The sequence below is a fragment of the Bombina bombina genome, chromosome 2 (genome assembly GCF_027579735.1).
Source record: "Bombina bombina isolate aBomBom1 chromosome 2, aBomBom1.pri, whole genome shotgun sequence".
Classification (NCBI taxonomy): Eukaryota; Metazoa; Chordata; class Amphibia; order Anura; family Bombinatoridae; genus Bombina; species Bombina bombina.
Genome location: NC_069500.1, coordinates 789,487,715 through 789,502,705, shown reverse-complemented (window position 1 = coordinate 789,502,705; position 14,991 = coordinate 789,487,715).

Below are 14,991 nucleotides of genomic sequence, written 5' to 3'. Positions count from 1 at the left end.
AGAAAATGTTTTAATTTTCAGTCAAATCTGTGCAGCCCTTCAAGAGTTATAAGCATTTAAAGTTAAATGCTTCTTCACATGTAAACTCCATACACATTCTTTATACATTTACTATCTCTAACTTTTAAAGTTGTTCCTTTTTATACTTTTAAGTTTCCTTGTATTGGAGTTGTGCATAATTGCACATGTGCTTGTTTAACATGCCATGCAATAGCTGAAGAGGTTAACACCCTTTAGATATATGGTTTGTGTTTTCACTTACATCACATTTTGACATTTTAATAATAGAATAAAAAAAAAGCAGTTGAGGTTTTTCCAATGGCAGATCTTATAAATAACTACACGCACTGCAGGCATTTGCGGCCTGCTCTTTCCACTTGAGTAATTGTGGACATCACAGTTTCCAGACAAGGATTTCGAGAATTGGCTCGGAACAATGATTTATAGGAAATAACAGTGCAAGTAAACACAGAGACCCAAAATAGTGGAATAAAATGTCTTGCTATAGAAGAGTAATAGACCTACGCTAAACTTGGCTAGACTTTTAATTTCACGCAAATTATACAGGCAGCTTTACATAAGTGTGAAAATTAATGGAAAAGTAAACACTATATAAAATGTTTAAAGGGATATAAAACCAAATTTATTTATTTCATTATTCAAATAGAGCATTCAATTTTCAACAGCTCTCTAATTTACTACTTTTATCAGTTTTTCATTGTTCTCTTGGTATCTTTGGTTGAAAAGAAGGGACGTAAGCATATAGAGCCTGCCCATTTCTGGAGCACTATATGGCAGCAGCTTTGCAAGAATGTTATCCATTTGCAAGAGCACTAGATGACAGCACTATTTCCTGTCATGTAGTGCCCAGACATCTACCTAGGTATCTCTTTAACACAGAACAGCATGGAAACAAAGCAAATTTGATTAGAAACTTTTTTTTAAATGTTATGCTCTGTCTGAAACTCAAGACATTTTTGGGGTTAATATCCCTTTAAATATGCATAGAACAATAGCTTTACTTTACTTATGTCCCCCATTTAAAGGGACAGTATACTGGCACAAATACCCAAATCCGGAATTTGGGTATGAGAAGGTGCAATGCACATCCTGTGTTTAGTTTATGAAGTGTTTATGTTATCAGGAGGTATAATATTTAGAGTTATACTTCTTATAGTTAATATTGAATGTTGGGACAAGGGTGGGCCATACAGGGGGCAGGACACACAGGGGAGGGGAATAAGGGGAATAGGCTGTGGAGCCCTACAAATATGTCTTGCCCAGGGCCCCGCAAATGCCAAGGTTTGCCCTGGTGACAATTGTCACAAGAATGCTAAAGGAGTAGAAGTAAAGGGAATTTAAACACCTCTAGTTTATTATCCATAATAATTGTGCTATGCCCCACACTCAAAAAAGGAAAATCTGAAACCTAGGCTTTCAAAATGCTGCCAATTGTCTAAATTTGTCAACATCAGCTATGTGATTTGCAGTATGTGTTGGTTACAGGCTTTGCTTTTTGGCTTTTCTAGATAGCATAGCGCAAAATACAAAGCATGAGGTGTTTAATGCACTCAATCATGTATACGAAAGAGCAACATCTAAGCATGTTTAAAATATGTTTGAAGAAAAGAAAAAAATTAACTAAAGATGTTTAAATTCAAATTGTAAATAATTTAGCAGTATAAGTGGTTTACCTTCTACGAATTCTCACTGGCTAATGTAAACTTCACCAACAGCTTTACTGGTGGAGAGGGACATGCCTCTGAAAGCCTGATAAGAATTCATTCATTTCTTGTAGCAAAAATATTCATGTGTATATAATACATTTCTAAATGTTCTCTTTAAAAAAAAAAACACATTGACTAGAGAGGGTTATTCTTCTGCAAGAAAAGTAAATGATCTTCATAATTTTGCATTATTGACTCTAGCTTACTATGGACCCCATTCTCTAGAGCTGTCTGGGCTAGTGAAATTCTATAAGAAATCTTGCCAGCAGTTGTGTCAGGTCCATTACCCCTCCAAATAACCCCAGTTATTTTCCAGTCTCAATTATTCGGAGTATTTTTTTATATTCAAGTAGTGTAATTTAATGTTAGTGCTTTTATAAATTCACGTACCCTTGAAATACCACTTTTAAACACCTATTTCCCTTCTTTTACTCCCTTCCACCTTTATGGGCAATTCTTAAACTGCCCCATGCAGCAATGTTATTTGTAAATCCTCCTCCTTCTGACTTATCATTGATATATGGACAGCTGTAGTTCACAGCCCTAGATAATAAAACAGGAGAGCACTACATCTACCAGCATGCTCTAGTAGAATCTGGCCAAACTTGTTTCTGTCCACAAAATCTGTACACAGTGAAATGGAGACTCGTTTTGGAGACATAAAGAAACTCTGAGAAACTTCTCATCAGATTTTAAAAGTTTTCTTGGCCTTCCAGTCCTTTTTTTTATCTTTGACCGCTTCTAAATCTTTAAATTTCTTTATAAATGCTTGAATACCACATATTGAGTATCCAGTGTGTTTGCGGATTTCCCTTTAAGAGGGCACTTGCTGATGCAAAAGTATGATTTTATATCTGTCCAATTCTGTGATCTTTGGCATTTTGAATGGAATGATGCGATTGAAAGTTGGTCTTATTAGCAAGCTTCCAATAAATTAAACTCATACCACATGTGTATGTAATGATCAAGCATGTCTTGCACAAACCTGGTGTAATAGACCATTTTCACAGCAGTAATTTTGACATGAAATAGTAGGACAAATACAAGTGTTAGCAATGACATTAATTAGGGTTTCATTCCATTTAGGTTTACGAGAGTCAGGTTCCTGCTATGGCTTAAATGTAAGGGGAGGTCCCACTAAATACCTGCCACTTTAGCCTATAGAAGATGTTTTTTAATACTGCATACAACTATCCTGTATTTTCTGGTTTTATTCTAATAAAGAGACTGAGAAATAATTATATGTGGCCATTATACCATTGCTAAAACAACAAATCTAATGGTGGCCTAAGTCTTTTGCACAGATATATATATATATATATATATATATATATATATACACACACATACACACATACACACATACACACACACATAAATACATACATCTTGACAAGTGATTTATTAATTAGATTAAGATTTTATCAAATCTAGTAAAAATGCTCTGAAAACTTATGATTAATTTTCAGATGATTACAGTATATCAAATCTAACTATTGATTTCATTTTAAACCTCCAAAGTTATGTATTAAAGTGCATTTTAACCCTTTATAAATTAGAGGAGCGTTATGCATAGTGTTTCAGCACTCAAAGGGAAATAATATGTTAAAGCAACATGTAAGTTTCTAAACATTCTTCTATAAACATAAGCCAATATAAGCAATCAGCAATAAAAGTGGAAGATAAAAAATAAATAAAAAAATAAATAAAAAAACGTTTTACATAGTGAAAAGTTAAAAAAAAACACTTTGGTAAAGGTAGAAAGCTGTGGCTACTGTCTTCTTCTATGAAATAGAACACAAAACAACAAGCTCCATAATCCCTACTCACGAGTTCACACACAAAGATTGATCTTACTTTTACCTTATCCAGGCCAGAAGAACTATACCAGGAAACGGTATTAAGAGACATAGTATCACTAAATGACACTCTAAAAGATTCAAACTCCACTAGACAAAATAATGTCACTTTTTTAGAAAGATCCGCTCTAAGAGAATTAGAGGACAATCTCGATATTGTGGTTTCCCAAGTCGACAAGGGAGGGGCAGTAGTGATACTTAATACCTCAGATTACACTGATGAAGCTATCTCTCAACTCAGTGATTCAAATAATTATTCAAAACTTGGTTTTGATCCCACGTCGACATATAGGCAGGAATTATTGTCATTCTTGGACACGGCACTAGAGGAGGGTTTCATCACTAAAGAGGTTATGAATCATCTACTTATAGATGACCCTCTTATACCCACCTTCAGAATCGTGCCCAAGATTCCCAAAACCCTCCAAAGACCACCTGGGAGACCCATAGTGGCGAGTATTGGGTCACTCTCTGAGAGATTAGGAGCTTGGTTGGACTCTGTCCTCCAACCAATAGTAGTATCTCTCCCTGGCTATATTAGAGACAGTGCTCACCTTCTGCAACAACTAGATATCATCAGTTGGCAACCTGATTTCCAATGGCTCACCATAGATGTCACTGCTCTCTATTCCAGTATTCCTCACCAAAAAGGGCTTGAAGCCATGGGCAACATGATCAGGAGATATACTTATTTCTCTGATGAGTATATAGACTTCTTAGTCTCTACAGCTAAATTTTTACTCACGCACAACTACTTTGTCTTTGGGGGGACTTCTATCTGCAGAGATGCGGTACAGCCATGGGGGCTAAATTTGCCCCGGCATATGCCAATTTATATATGGGCTGGTTAGAACTCAATAGCATCTTTGCAGATGGATTCCCCTTCAGAGACAATGTAGTTGTGTATGGCTGCTTTATAGATGATTTGTTTGCCATCTGGAATCCAGGCGGCCAACAAGATGTAAATTCTTTCATAGACTTGTTGAATGACAATCTTTACCCATAATGTGGAATTGAGATCTATTTCCTACCTTGACCTGCAACTTTCAGTAGATTGTGACAACAATATTATTTCCATGATTCACAGGAAGTCTTTAGCACGTAATACTATCCTTAGAGCAGACTGTCATGCCAAACATATCACAAGAGGCATACCAAAAGGTCAGTATATCAGAGCTCGAAGGAATTGCTTAGATCTGAACCAGTATCATGCACAGGCTGATCTTATTACCTTACACTTACAAGAAAGGGGATATAATAAAAGAATTCTAACCAAAGCTGCTAACGAAGTCAGTAAAATCAATAGACAAACCCTGCTTTCTGGTAAGAATAAGAAATATAGGAATGCCAACGAAGGCATGTCTTCCAAAGATATAGTATTCTCAACCCAATACAGCAGACAATTCGATATCTGTAAGATAGTATTAAAATATCTTCCTATCCTGCAGAGTAACAATAAACTGAATACCATATCTAGAAAACAAATCAAATGTGTAGCCAAAAAAAGCCCCCACAGTGGGAGAAAAGATTAAGAAACATTTCTTTAACAAACCATCCAGGTGACGAATTGGCTATCAATAACTAAAGTTTTTTTCAAGTGTGGCCACATATATAAAAGTTGTACGTACACAAAGAAAAGCAATTATTTTAAATCCTCTACAACTGGAAGAGTATATCCTATTACACAGAGAATAGACTGTACCAGTGAATGTGTAGTGTACCTCATCACATGCCAGCAGTGCTCCCACCAATATGTGGGCCTCACTACACGCCCCCTCAAAGACCGTATTAGGGAGCATTTGCTGTCATTAGATGAGGAAACCCCTAGAACTCCAGTGGCCCAGCATTTCCGCTCTCATGGCAGATGCATCAAACATCTTTTTCATTTTGAGGGCATAGATTATGTAAGGAGAGATATTACAGGAGGGGATAGAATAGTCAAGCTATTGAGGAAAGAAGCCCATTGGATCTTTACCTTACAAACCAAATTTCCCAAGGGTATTAACATGAGACATGATCTGGATCTGTTTATAGTTTGAGTCTCTTGCCCCTAATCGTGCCTACCCCTTTCCTTTTCCTTTTGTATTTTTCCCCTCCTCCCTTCAGTCCATTTGATTATTCCCTTTTCTTAATGTTCCCCAATTTTGATTATTTTATTCTTTTTCTTCATCCAGGCTAGTGCATATTTAATATTATTAATATTATTTTATGTTGTCATCACTAACTTTTTTTCTCTTTTTTTATTGTTCATATTTATTTTTATGTAATAGTTTTTGCTCTTACATATACATATTTTTTTAATAAGTTTTTCATAATCAATCATTCCTGATGTCCCTATTTTTATTGTGTTTAAATCATTTTGTTTTATGTACGAGGTTCAATAATATATTAGCATTTTTCTTTATAGAAGGCAAAATAGTGATACCCACGGATCTTGACTATGTATTTATTATGTACACTTTTTTTCTATACTCAGGTCCGGAGGCTATTCACTTATTTTACTTCACCTTACCTTATATTAGATTGCTTGCCTTCTCTTGTTAAATAATGTTACTACTTTGCCAATATAATATATGTTGCCAAATATATCACTTTGTTGCTTTTAGCTAATGTTTTAGCATAGCATGTAAATGCTGTTCACCTTTTTGGCAGCCTATTGGCCCTTGTTGCAGAGAATAATGTAGTCTTTGCTCAACACGGCATTGTTGTTTTTTTTTCTTTTGATAATTACCACACCTATTACCTTTGATATGAGGTTCTATGGAATATATATGATTGTTAATTTTAGAGCTTAACATATTTCTTTATTTATCACGGTCACTTTTTAGCACCGTAAATAACTGTATTTATATTGCCAACATCGGCACCTGTTTTGTGTATCAGCATTTCCATTGGATGAAGTTTGTATATTAGTGCTTACCTGGTGAACACCTGTAGATCTCTGATGAAGCGCATGTGAGCATGCACGAAACGCGTCAGATCCCGTCAGCCTTGTACACTGTTTAGTGCTCCACTCGCCAGTTTGAATAAACTACTCTGGTAAAAGTTCCAGAGTATCCTTTTCCTTTTTCTAATATATATATATATATATATATATATATATATATATATATATATATATATATATATACACATATATATATATATATACACATATATATACATACACACATATATACACATACTTACATACATATATACATACACATACATACACATAAATAAATACATACATACATCTTGAGAAGTGATTTATTAATTAGATTAAGATTTTATCAAATCTAGTACAAATGTTCTGAAAACTTCTTTGTCAGATGATTACAGTATATCAAATCTAACTATTGATTTCATTTTAAACCTCCAAAGTTATGTATTTAAGTGCATTTTAACCCTTTATAAATTAGAGGAGCGTTATGCATAGTGTTTCAGCACTCAAAGGCAAATAATATGTTAAAGCAACATGTAAGTTGCTAAACATTCTTCTATAAACATAAGACAATATAAGCAATCAGCAATAAAAGTGGAAAATAAAAAATAAATAAAAAAATAAATAAAAAAAACGTTTTACATAGTGAAAAGTAAAAAAAAAAAAAAAACTTTGGTAAAGGTAGAAAGCTGTGGCTACTGTCTTCTTCTTCTATGAAATATTAATATTCTGAACACAAAATCTTCTTACTAAAAAAAAAAAAACGGAAAAAAAAAACACCGAACCTAAAAACATGATTTTAAAAATCACAAGATCACATATATAGCATTTTACAATATGATACATATAAACCACACATTATATAAATCTGTACAATATACCCACAATCCCCCAGCTCCTATAGGTGTAGTATTCATGCCCAGGCCTAGTTTTACTTTTGTATTAAAAAGAAAAAAAAAAGGGGGGGGTTGCGTTTATGTTGACTCGTTAATTGTATTTCTATTCAATACTGTTTAAAGGGATCATTTACATTGCACATACAAAGTAGGTGGCGAAGCAGATTTAAAAATTCTGCCAGTATCAGAAAAGAATTGCCTCCCACAGCGATGTATAGTAAAACACCTCTCGGTGAGACTGACTTCAAACACTGATTTCAGCCCTTTATAAACTTTCACCGACAATCTCGATCGCAAGTTAGATCCTTTTTAAAAACATTACCACAATGTTTTTATCATCAGGTCCTACATAATAGTATTTAGAAAGATGAGATATACCACAATGTGATAAACAGTGGTGGCTGGTAAAGTTTTATTTCCATAACCTTAATAAGTAGATATTTTTCATTGCTTAAAATATAGGAACCAGATATTCATTCATAAATGTATGTTCATTTGTTTTATAATTTAGTTAAAACATACTGTAGTTAAAATCCTATGAAAATATACCATACATGATATTTAATAAATGAATAAACTAAAAACTCTCAAGAAGTTAGCTTTTGAACTCTACTGGACACTGACATTTCTTTCTATAGTTACTACTTTTTCCTAAGATTAGCAAACTACTGTATCTATGTTAGACACTTCCAAAATAACAATACTAATACTAATAATAAATAATAATACAACATTAGTTTATGTTTATAAAGAATATTTTAAAAAGGAAAATGTAACTCCCCTGCATACAAAGCATTAGAAGTATAAAATATACAGAGAAATACAGCAGGTATAGAAGATTTATAAAGATAACATATTTTCACAACACACAGCTAATTTTGAGTAGACTACAACTTCCACACCTCCAGAATTATTAAGTAATCATTTTGTTGGGGAGCTTAGAATTCTCACTTTTGTACCTCAAAATTTATTTTCAACCACACAAAATACATTTGTTTTCAAAAAAATCTTAAAAACTATGGCCTAGATTTGGAGTTTGGCGTTAGCCGTGAAAACCAGCGTTAGAGGGGCTCCTAACGCTGGTTTTAGGCTACCGCCGGTATTTGGAGTCACTCAAAATAGGGTCTAACGCTCACTTTTCAGACGCGACTTTTCCATACCGCAGATCCCCTTACGTAAATTGCGTATCCTATCTTTTCAATGGGATTTTTCTAACTCCGGTATTTAGAGTCGTTTCTGAAGTGAGCGTTAGACATCTAACGACAAAACTCCAGCCGCAGGAAAAAAGTCAGTAGTTAAGAGCTTTCTGGGCTAACGCCGGTTTATAAAGCTCTTAACTACTGTACTCTAAAGTACACTAACACCCATAAACTACCTATGTACCCCTAAACCGAGGTCCCCCCACATCACCGACACTCTATTACATTTTTTTAACCCCTAATCTGCCGACCGCCACCTACGTTATCCTTATGTACCCCTAATCTGCTGCCCCTAACACCGCCGACCCCTGTATTATATTTATTAACCCCTAATCTGCCCCCCTCAACGTCGCCTCCATCTGCCTACACTTATTAACCCCTAATCTGCCGACCGCAAAGCGCCGCCACCTACGTTATCCTTATGTACCCCTAATCTGCTGCCCCTAACACCGCCGACCCCTATATTATATTTATTAACCCCTAATCTGCCCCCCACAACGTCGCCTCCACCTGCCTACACTTATTAACCCCTAATCTGCCGAGCGGACCTGAGCGTTACTATAATAAAGTTATTAACCCCTAATCCGCATCACTAACCCTATAATAAATAGTATTAACCCCTAATCTGCCCTCCCTCGCCGACACCTAACTTCAATTATTAACCCCTAATCTGCCGACTGGAGCTCACCGCTACTCTAATAAATGTATTAACCCCCAAAGCTAAGTCTAACCCTAACACTAACACCCCCCTAAGTTAAATATAATTTCCATCTAATGAAATTAATTAACTCTTATTAAATAAATGATTCCTATTTAAAGATAAATACTTACCTGTAAAATAAATCCTAATATAGCTACAATATAAATTATAATTATATTATAGCTATTTTAGGATTAATATTTATTTTACAGGTAACTTTGTATTTATTTTAACCAGGTACAATAGCTAAAATAGTTAAAATAATTACAAAATTACCTGTAAAATAAATACTAACCTAAGTTACAATTAAATCTAACACTACACTATCAATAAATTAATTAAATAAACTACCTACAATTAACCTAACACTACACTATCAATTAATTAATTAAATACAATTCCTACAAATAAATACAATTAAATAAACTAGCTAAAGTACAAAAAATAAAAAAGAACTAAGTTACAAAAAATAAAAAAATATTTACAAACATAAGAAAAATATTAAACTAATTACACCTACTCTAAGCCCCCTAATAAAACAACAAAGCCCCCCAAAATAAAAAATGCCCTACCCTATTCTAAATTACTAAAGTTAAAAGAATCAAGTTCAATCCGATTGGCTGATCCAATCAGCCAATCAGATTGAGCTCGCATTCTATTGGCTGATCGGAACAGCCAATAGAATGCGAGCTCAATCTGATTGGCTGATTGGATCAGCCAATCGGATTGAACTTGATTCTGATTGGCTGATTCCATCAGCCAATCAGAATATTCCTACCTTAATTCCGATTGGCTGATAGAATCCTATCAGCCAATCGGAATTCGAGGGACGCCATCTTGGATGACGTCCCTTAAAGGAACCGTCATTCTTCAGTTGGACGTCGCCGGAAGAAGATGGGTCCGAGGTGGAGGTCTTCAGGATGGAGCCGGTCGTCATCGGATGAAGATAGTAGATGCCGCTTGGATCAAGATGGTTGCCGGTCCGGATCGCCTCTTCTTCCCGGATAGGATGAAGACTTTGGAGCCTCTTCTGGACCTCTTCAGCCACCGGATGATGGATCGCCAACCCCCGCTTGGGTTGGATGAAGATTTTGGAGCCAGGACGGATCGGTGAACCTGGTATGGTGAAGACAAGGTAGGATGATCTTCAGGGGCTTAGTGTTAGGTTTATTTAAGGGGGGTTTGGGTTAGATTAGGGGTATGTGGGTGGTGGGTTGTAATGTTGGGGGGGGTATTGTATGTTTTTTTTTACAGGCAAAAGAGCTGAACTTCTTGGGGCATGCCCCGCAAAGGGCCCTGTTCAGGGCTGGTAAGGTAAAAGAGCTTTTAACTTTAGTAATTTAGAATAGGGTAGGGCATTTTTTATTTTGGGGGGCTTTGTTGTTTTATTAGGGGGCTTAGAGTAGGTGTAATTAGTTTAAAATTGTTGTAATATTTTTCTTATGTTTGTAAATATTTTTTTATTTTTTGTAACCTAGTTCTTTTTTATTTTTTGTACTTTAGCTAGTTTATTTAATTGTATTTATTTGTAGGAATTGTATTTAATTAATTTATTGATAGTGTAGTGTTAGGTTAATTGCAGGTAATTTATTTAATTAATTTATTGATAGTGTAGTGTTAGGTTTAATTGTAACTTAGGTTAGTATTTATTTTGTAATTATTTTAACTATTTTAGCTATTAAATAGTTCTTAACTATTTAATAGCTATTGTACCTGGTTAAAATAATTACAAAGTTGCCTGTAAAATAAATATTAATCCTAAAATAGCTACAATGTAATTATAATTTATATTGTAGCTATATTAGGGTTTATTTTACAGGTAAGTTTTTAGCTTTAAATAGGAATAATTTATTTAATAAAAGTTAATTAATTTCGTTAGATTAAAATTATATTTAATTTAGGGGGGTGTTAGTGTTAGGGTTAGACTTAGCTTTAGGGGTTAATCCATTTATTAGAATAGCGGTGAGCTCCGGTCGGCAGATTAGGGGTTAATAATTGAAGTTAGGTGTCAGCGATGTTAGGGAGGGCAGATTAGGGGTTAATACTATTTATTATAGGGTTAGTGAGGCGGATTAGGGGTTAATAACTTTATTATAATAGCGGTGCGGTCCGCTCGGCAGATTAGGGGTTAATAAGTGTAGGCAGGTAGAGGCGACGTTGAGGGGGGCAGATTAGGGGTTAATAAATATAATATAGGTGTTGGCGGTGTTATGGGCAGCAGATTAGGGGTACATAGGGATAATGTAAGTAGCAGCGGTTTACGGAGCGGCAGATTAGGGGTTAATAATAATATGCAGGTGTCAGCGATAGCGGGGACGGCAGATTAGGGGTTAATAAGTGTAAGGTTAGGGGTGTTTAGACTCGGGGTACATGTTAGAGTGTTAGGTGCAGACGTAGGAAGTGTTTCCCCATAGCAAACAATGGGGCTGCGTTAAGAGCTGAACGCGGCTTTTTTGCAGGTGTTAGGTTTTTTTTCAGCTCAAACAGCCCCATTGTTTCCTATGGGGGAATCGTGCACGAGCACGTTTTTGAGGCTGGCCGCTTGCTTAAGCAACTCTGGTATTGAGAGTTGAAGCTGCGTTAAAAATGCTCTACGCTCCTTTTTTGGAGCCTAACGCAGCCTTTATGTGGACTCTCAATACCAGAGTTATTTTTATGGTGCGGCCAGAAAAAAGCCGGCGTTAGTTTTTCGGGTCGTTACCGACAAAACTCCAAATCTAGCCGTATGTTAAACATTTTGCATAGATAGCAAGGATTTGCTGTAATAGTCTTAAAAACAGAATGTTTCAGAGTATTTTTTACCATATCTGCTAAAATCATAACCTATTCACTTATTTATATTTTTAAATATTAGCAATAACTTGCATTGTGTTCTGTCAAAAACTCCAATTCCTTGTAAACTCCACTCTCACGTCACTTTCAGTGAATCTTCTATTTTCACTATCTGTTTTGCCTGTCTTGGGGGGCGCACTGTAAATCCTCTGGCATACATCGCAAGTAAACCTTGGGGTATGAGGTTTACAAGGGGGGCTTCATCCCCCTTGAACCCCCCAGGCGGAGGCAAAATAGATAGTGAAGATAGGTGATTACAGTGCCCATCTGATTGGTTGCGAATCCTGTCACTCACTAAAACACGGACCAATAAGATTTATGGAATCACCGGAAATGACGTCAGATTGGAGTTTTGGATGTATTGGAGTTCACAATAGAACAATTGGCCTACTGTTTTTTAAACTTTGGCCAGCTTCTAATGTTGCATGCTGGTAGATGTAGTGAACTCCTGTTTTATATCTAGAGCCTTGGCCCTTGTTCCCCTTGTTTTCGCACAAGCCTTCAGGTTCGCCAGAAACGGCAGTTATGAAACAGGGATCTAAAGACCGCTGCTTCATAACTTATCCGTTGCCTCTTAGGCTGCGGTCTTCAATCCACCGAATCCTATACGATCGGGCTGATTGACACACCCTGCTAGCGGCCAATTGGCCGCGAATCTGCAGGGGGCGGCATTGCACAAGCAGTTCTGGTGAACTGCTTGTGCAATGATAAATGCCGACATTGGTAAATCTACCCCTTGGACTACATCTTCCCATATATAATTTACATTGAAGGGACAGGAAGAGAAGGGTCTACAAATAATATTGCTGCATTGGACAGTTTAAGAATTGCCCATAATGATGGAAGGAAGAGAAGAAGAAAAAAAAAGGGAAATAAGGCGTGTGTTTTTTTAAAGGTGGTATTTCAATGGTGCATGATTCTATTTAAATGAACATTAAATTAAAAATGCACATCCTAAATAAAAACTCTTAGTTAAAAATAGTTAAAGGAACATGTCTAGTTAAAATTAAACTTTCATAATTTAGATAGGGCATACAATTTTAAACAACTTTACAATTCCTTTTTATCATTAAGTGTGCTTTGTTCTCTTGGTATTCTTAGTTGGAAGCTAAACCTAGGTAGGCACATATGCTAATTTCTGAGCCATTGGAGACTGCCCCTTATCTAAATGCATGACAGTTTTTAACAACTAGAAGGCAATAGTTCATGTGTGCCATATAGATATCATTGTGCTCACACACGTGGAGTTACTTATGAGATGCTAAAATACAAGGTCTGTCAAAAGAACTGAAATAAAGTGGCAGGCTGTAGAGGCTGAGATACAAAGTAATCACAGAGGTAAAATGTATATTAATATAACCATGTTGGTTATTAAAAAATGGGGAATGGGTTATAAAGGGATTATCTATCTTTTTAAACAGTAGAGTAGACTGTCCCTTTAAAAGACTGAAAAATAAATTAAGAAAAACAATAATAAATAAAAAAAAAAAAAAAGCTGTTTGGGGCATTTGTCAGGGTCACTGCCCAAATGGGCCAGCCACCACTGGTGATGAGGACAGGAAAAGGAGAGGAGGGGCATTTGTGAGTGGCTGCCCACAGTTGTGTATGTGGAGTTGCAACAGGAGGTGTGGGCAGAGTCAGACAGTCCCTAGAAACAAGACATTTGCCCTGTCAGGGGAAGCTGCTGGAGGGACAATAGGCAGTGCCCCAAATACATCGCAATCTTGCTATTTCTGGGGAGGTTGAGATATAGGTTATATGGCTGAGTGCATGTTTCTCCATCTTCTTTAAAAAAAAAAAAAAAAACACGTAACATTCATTTGTAACAAACCTGGTCATTTTGTTATACTGAATAAAACTTTGAAGTCTGATTATTGTTTTTTTAATTAAATTTTAGACCACCATTTTACTATGTAATAAAGCAAAAATACTAGAGTTTTACAAAAGTATATTATTTATTAGCAACATTTTAATCTGTGGCACAAAAATATAAATGTGTGATTCATTGTAATTTAGCACAACTTACAGAAATTAGAGGTCACTGGACTGGTACAGACAAGGCACAATTTATTCTTCATCCTATGATAATAATCCATGCTATAATAGAAAATTAGCCAGTATATTGCAATATTGTGTAGTAGCACCAATTAAAGGGACATAAAATCCCCAATTTTTATTTCATCATTCAGATAGAGCATACAATTTTAAATTACTTTTCAATTTATTTCTATAAAATTTTGTTTTCTTGTTAGCCTTTATTGAAAAGCAGGAATGTAAGCTCAGGAGTGTGCACGTGTCTGCAGTACTATAAGGCAGCCGTTGTTATACATTAACAAGAGCACTAGATGGCAGCACTATTTCCTGTTATGTAGTGCATATGACTAAGGACCTAGCACAGGTGTTCTGGTAAGAGTGCGAACTTTTGAAAAGAGCGAACCATGTCACTTCCTGTGGCGTTTCATCAGCTGTTTCACACATTTTGGAGCTAATGCGCATGCGTGCCAGCGTCATCACATACCTGGCCGCATACGTCACTGCTAAAATATTTAGTGCTGTGAAATTCAGGAACCCTTTCTAGAGCGCATGCGTGTGATTTTGTATCACAAATGGTGCGCTCATGGAAAGCTGTTTATTAGGCTCCTCGGCAATATTCAGAACTCTGCCCCCCACTGCAACTACTCCCATTACTACTACTACTATAAAGCTGAGTCTCCGTGCTCATGCATGAGAAACAGCCCCCCCCCCCCGCCACTCGGCTATAGCCACTGCTTCTTCTGATGATCCAATGCAGCTTTTCACAGCCTCCATTCAATGTCATTATCAATTGAATGGAGCCTGTGAAAAGCTGCATT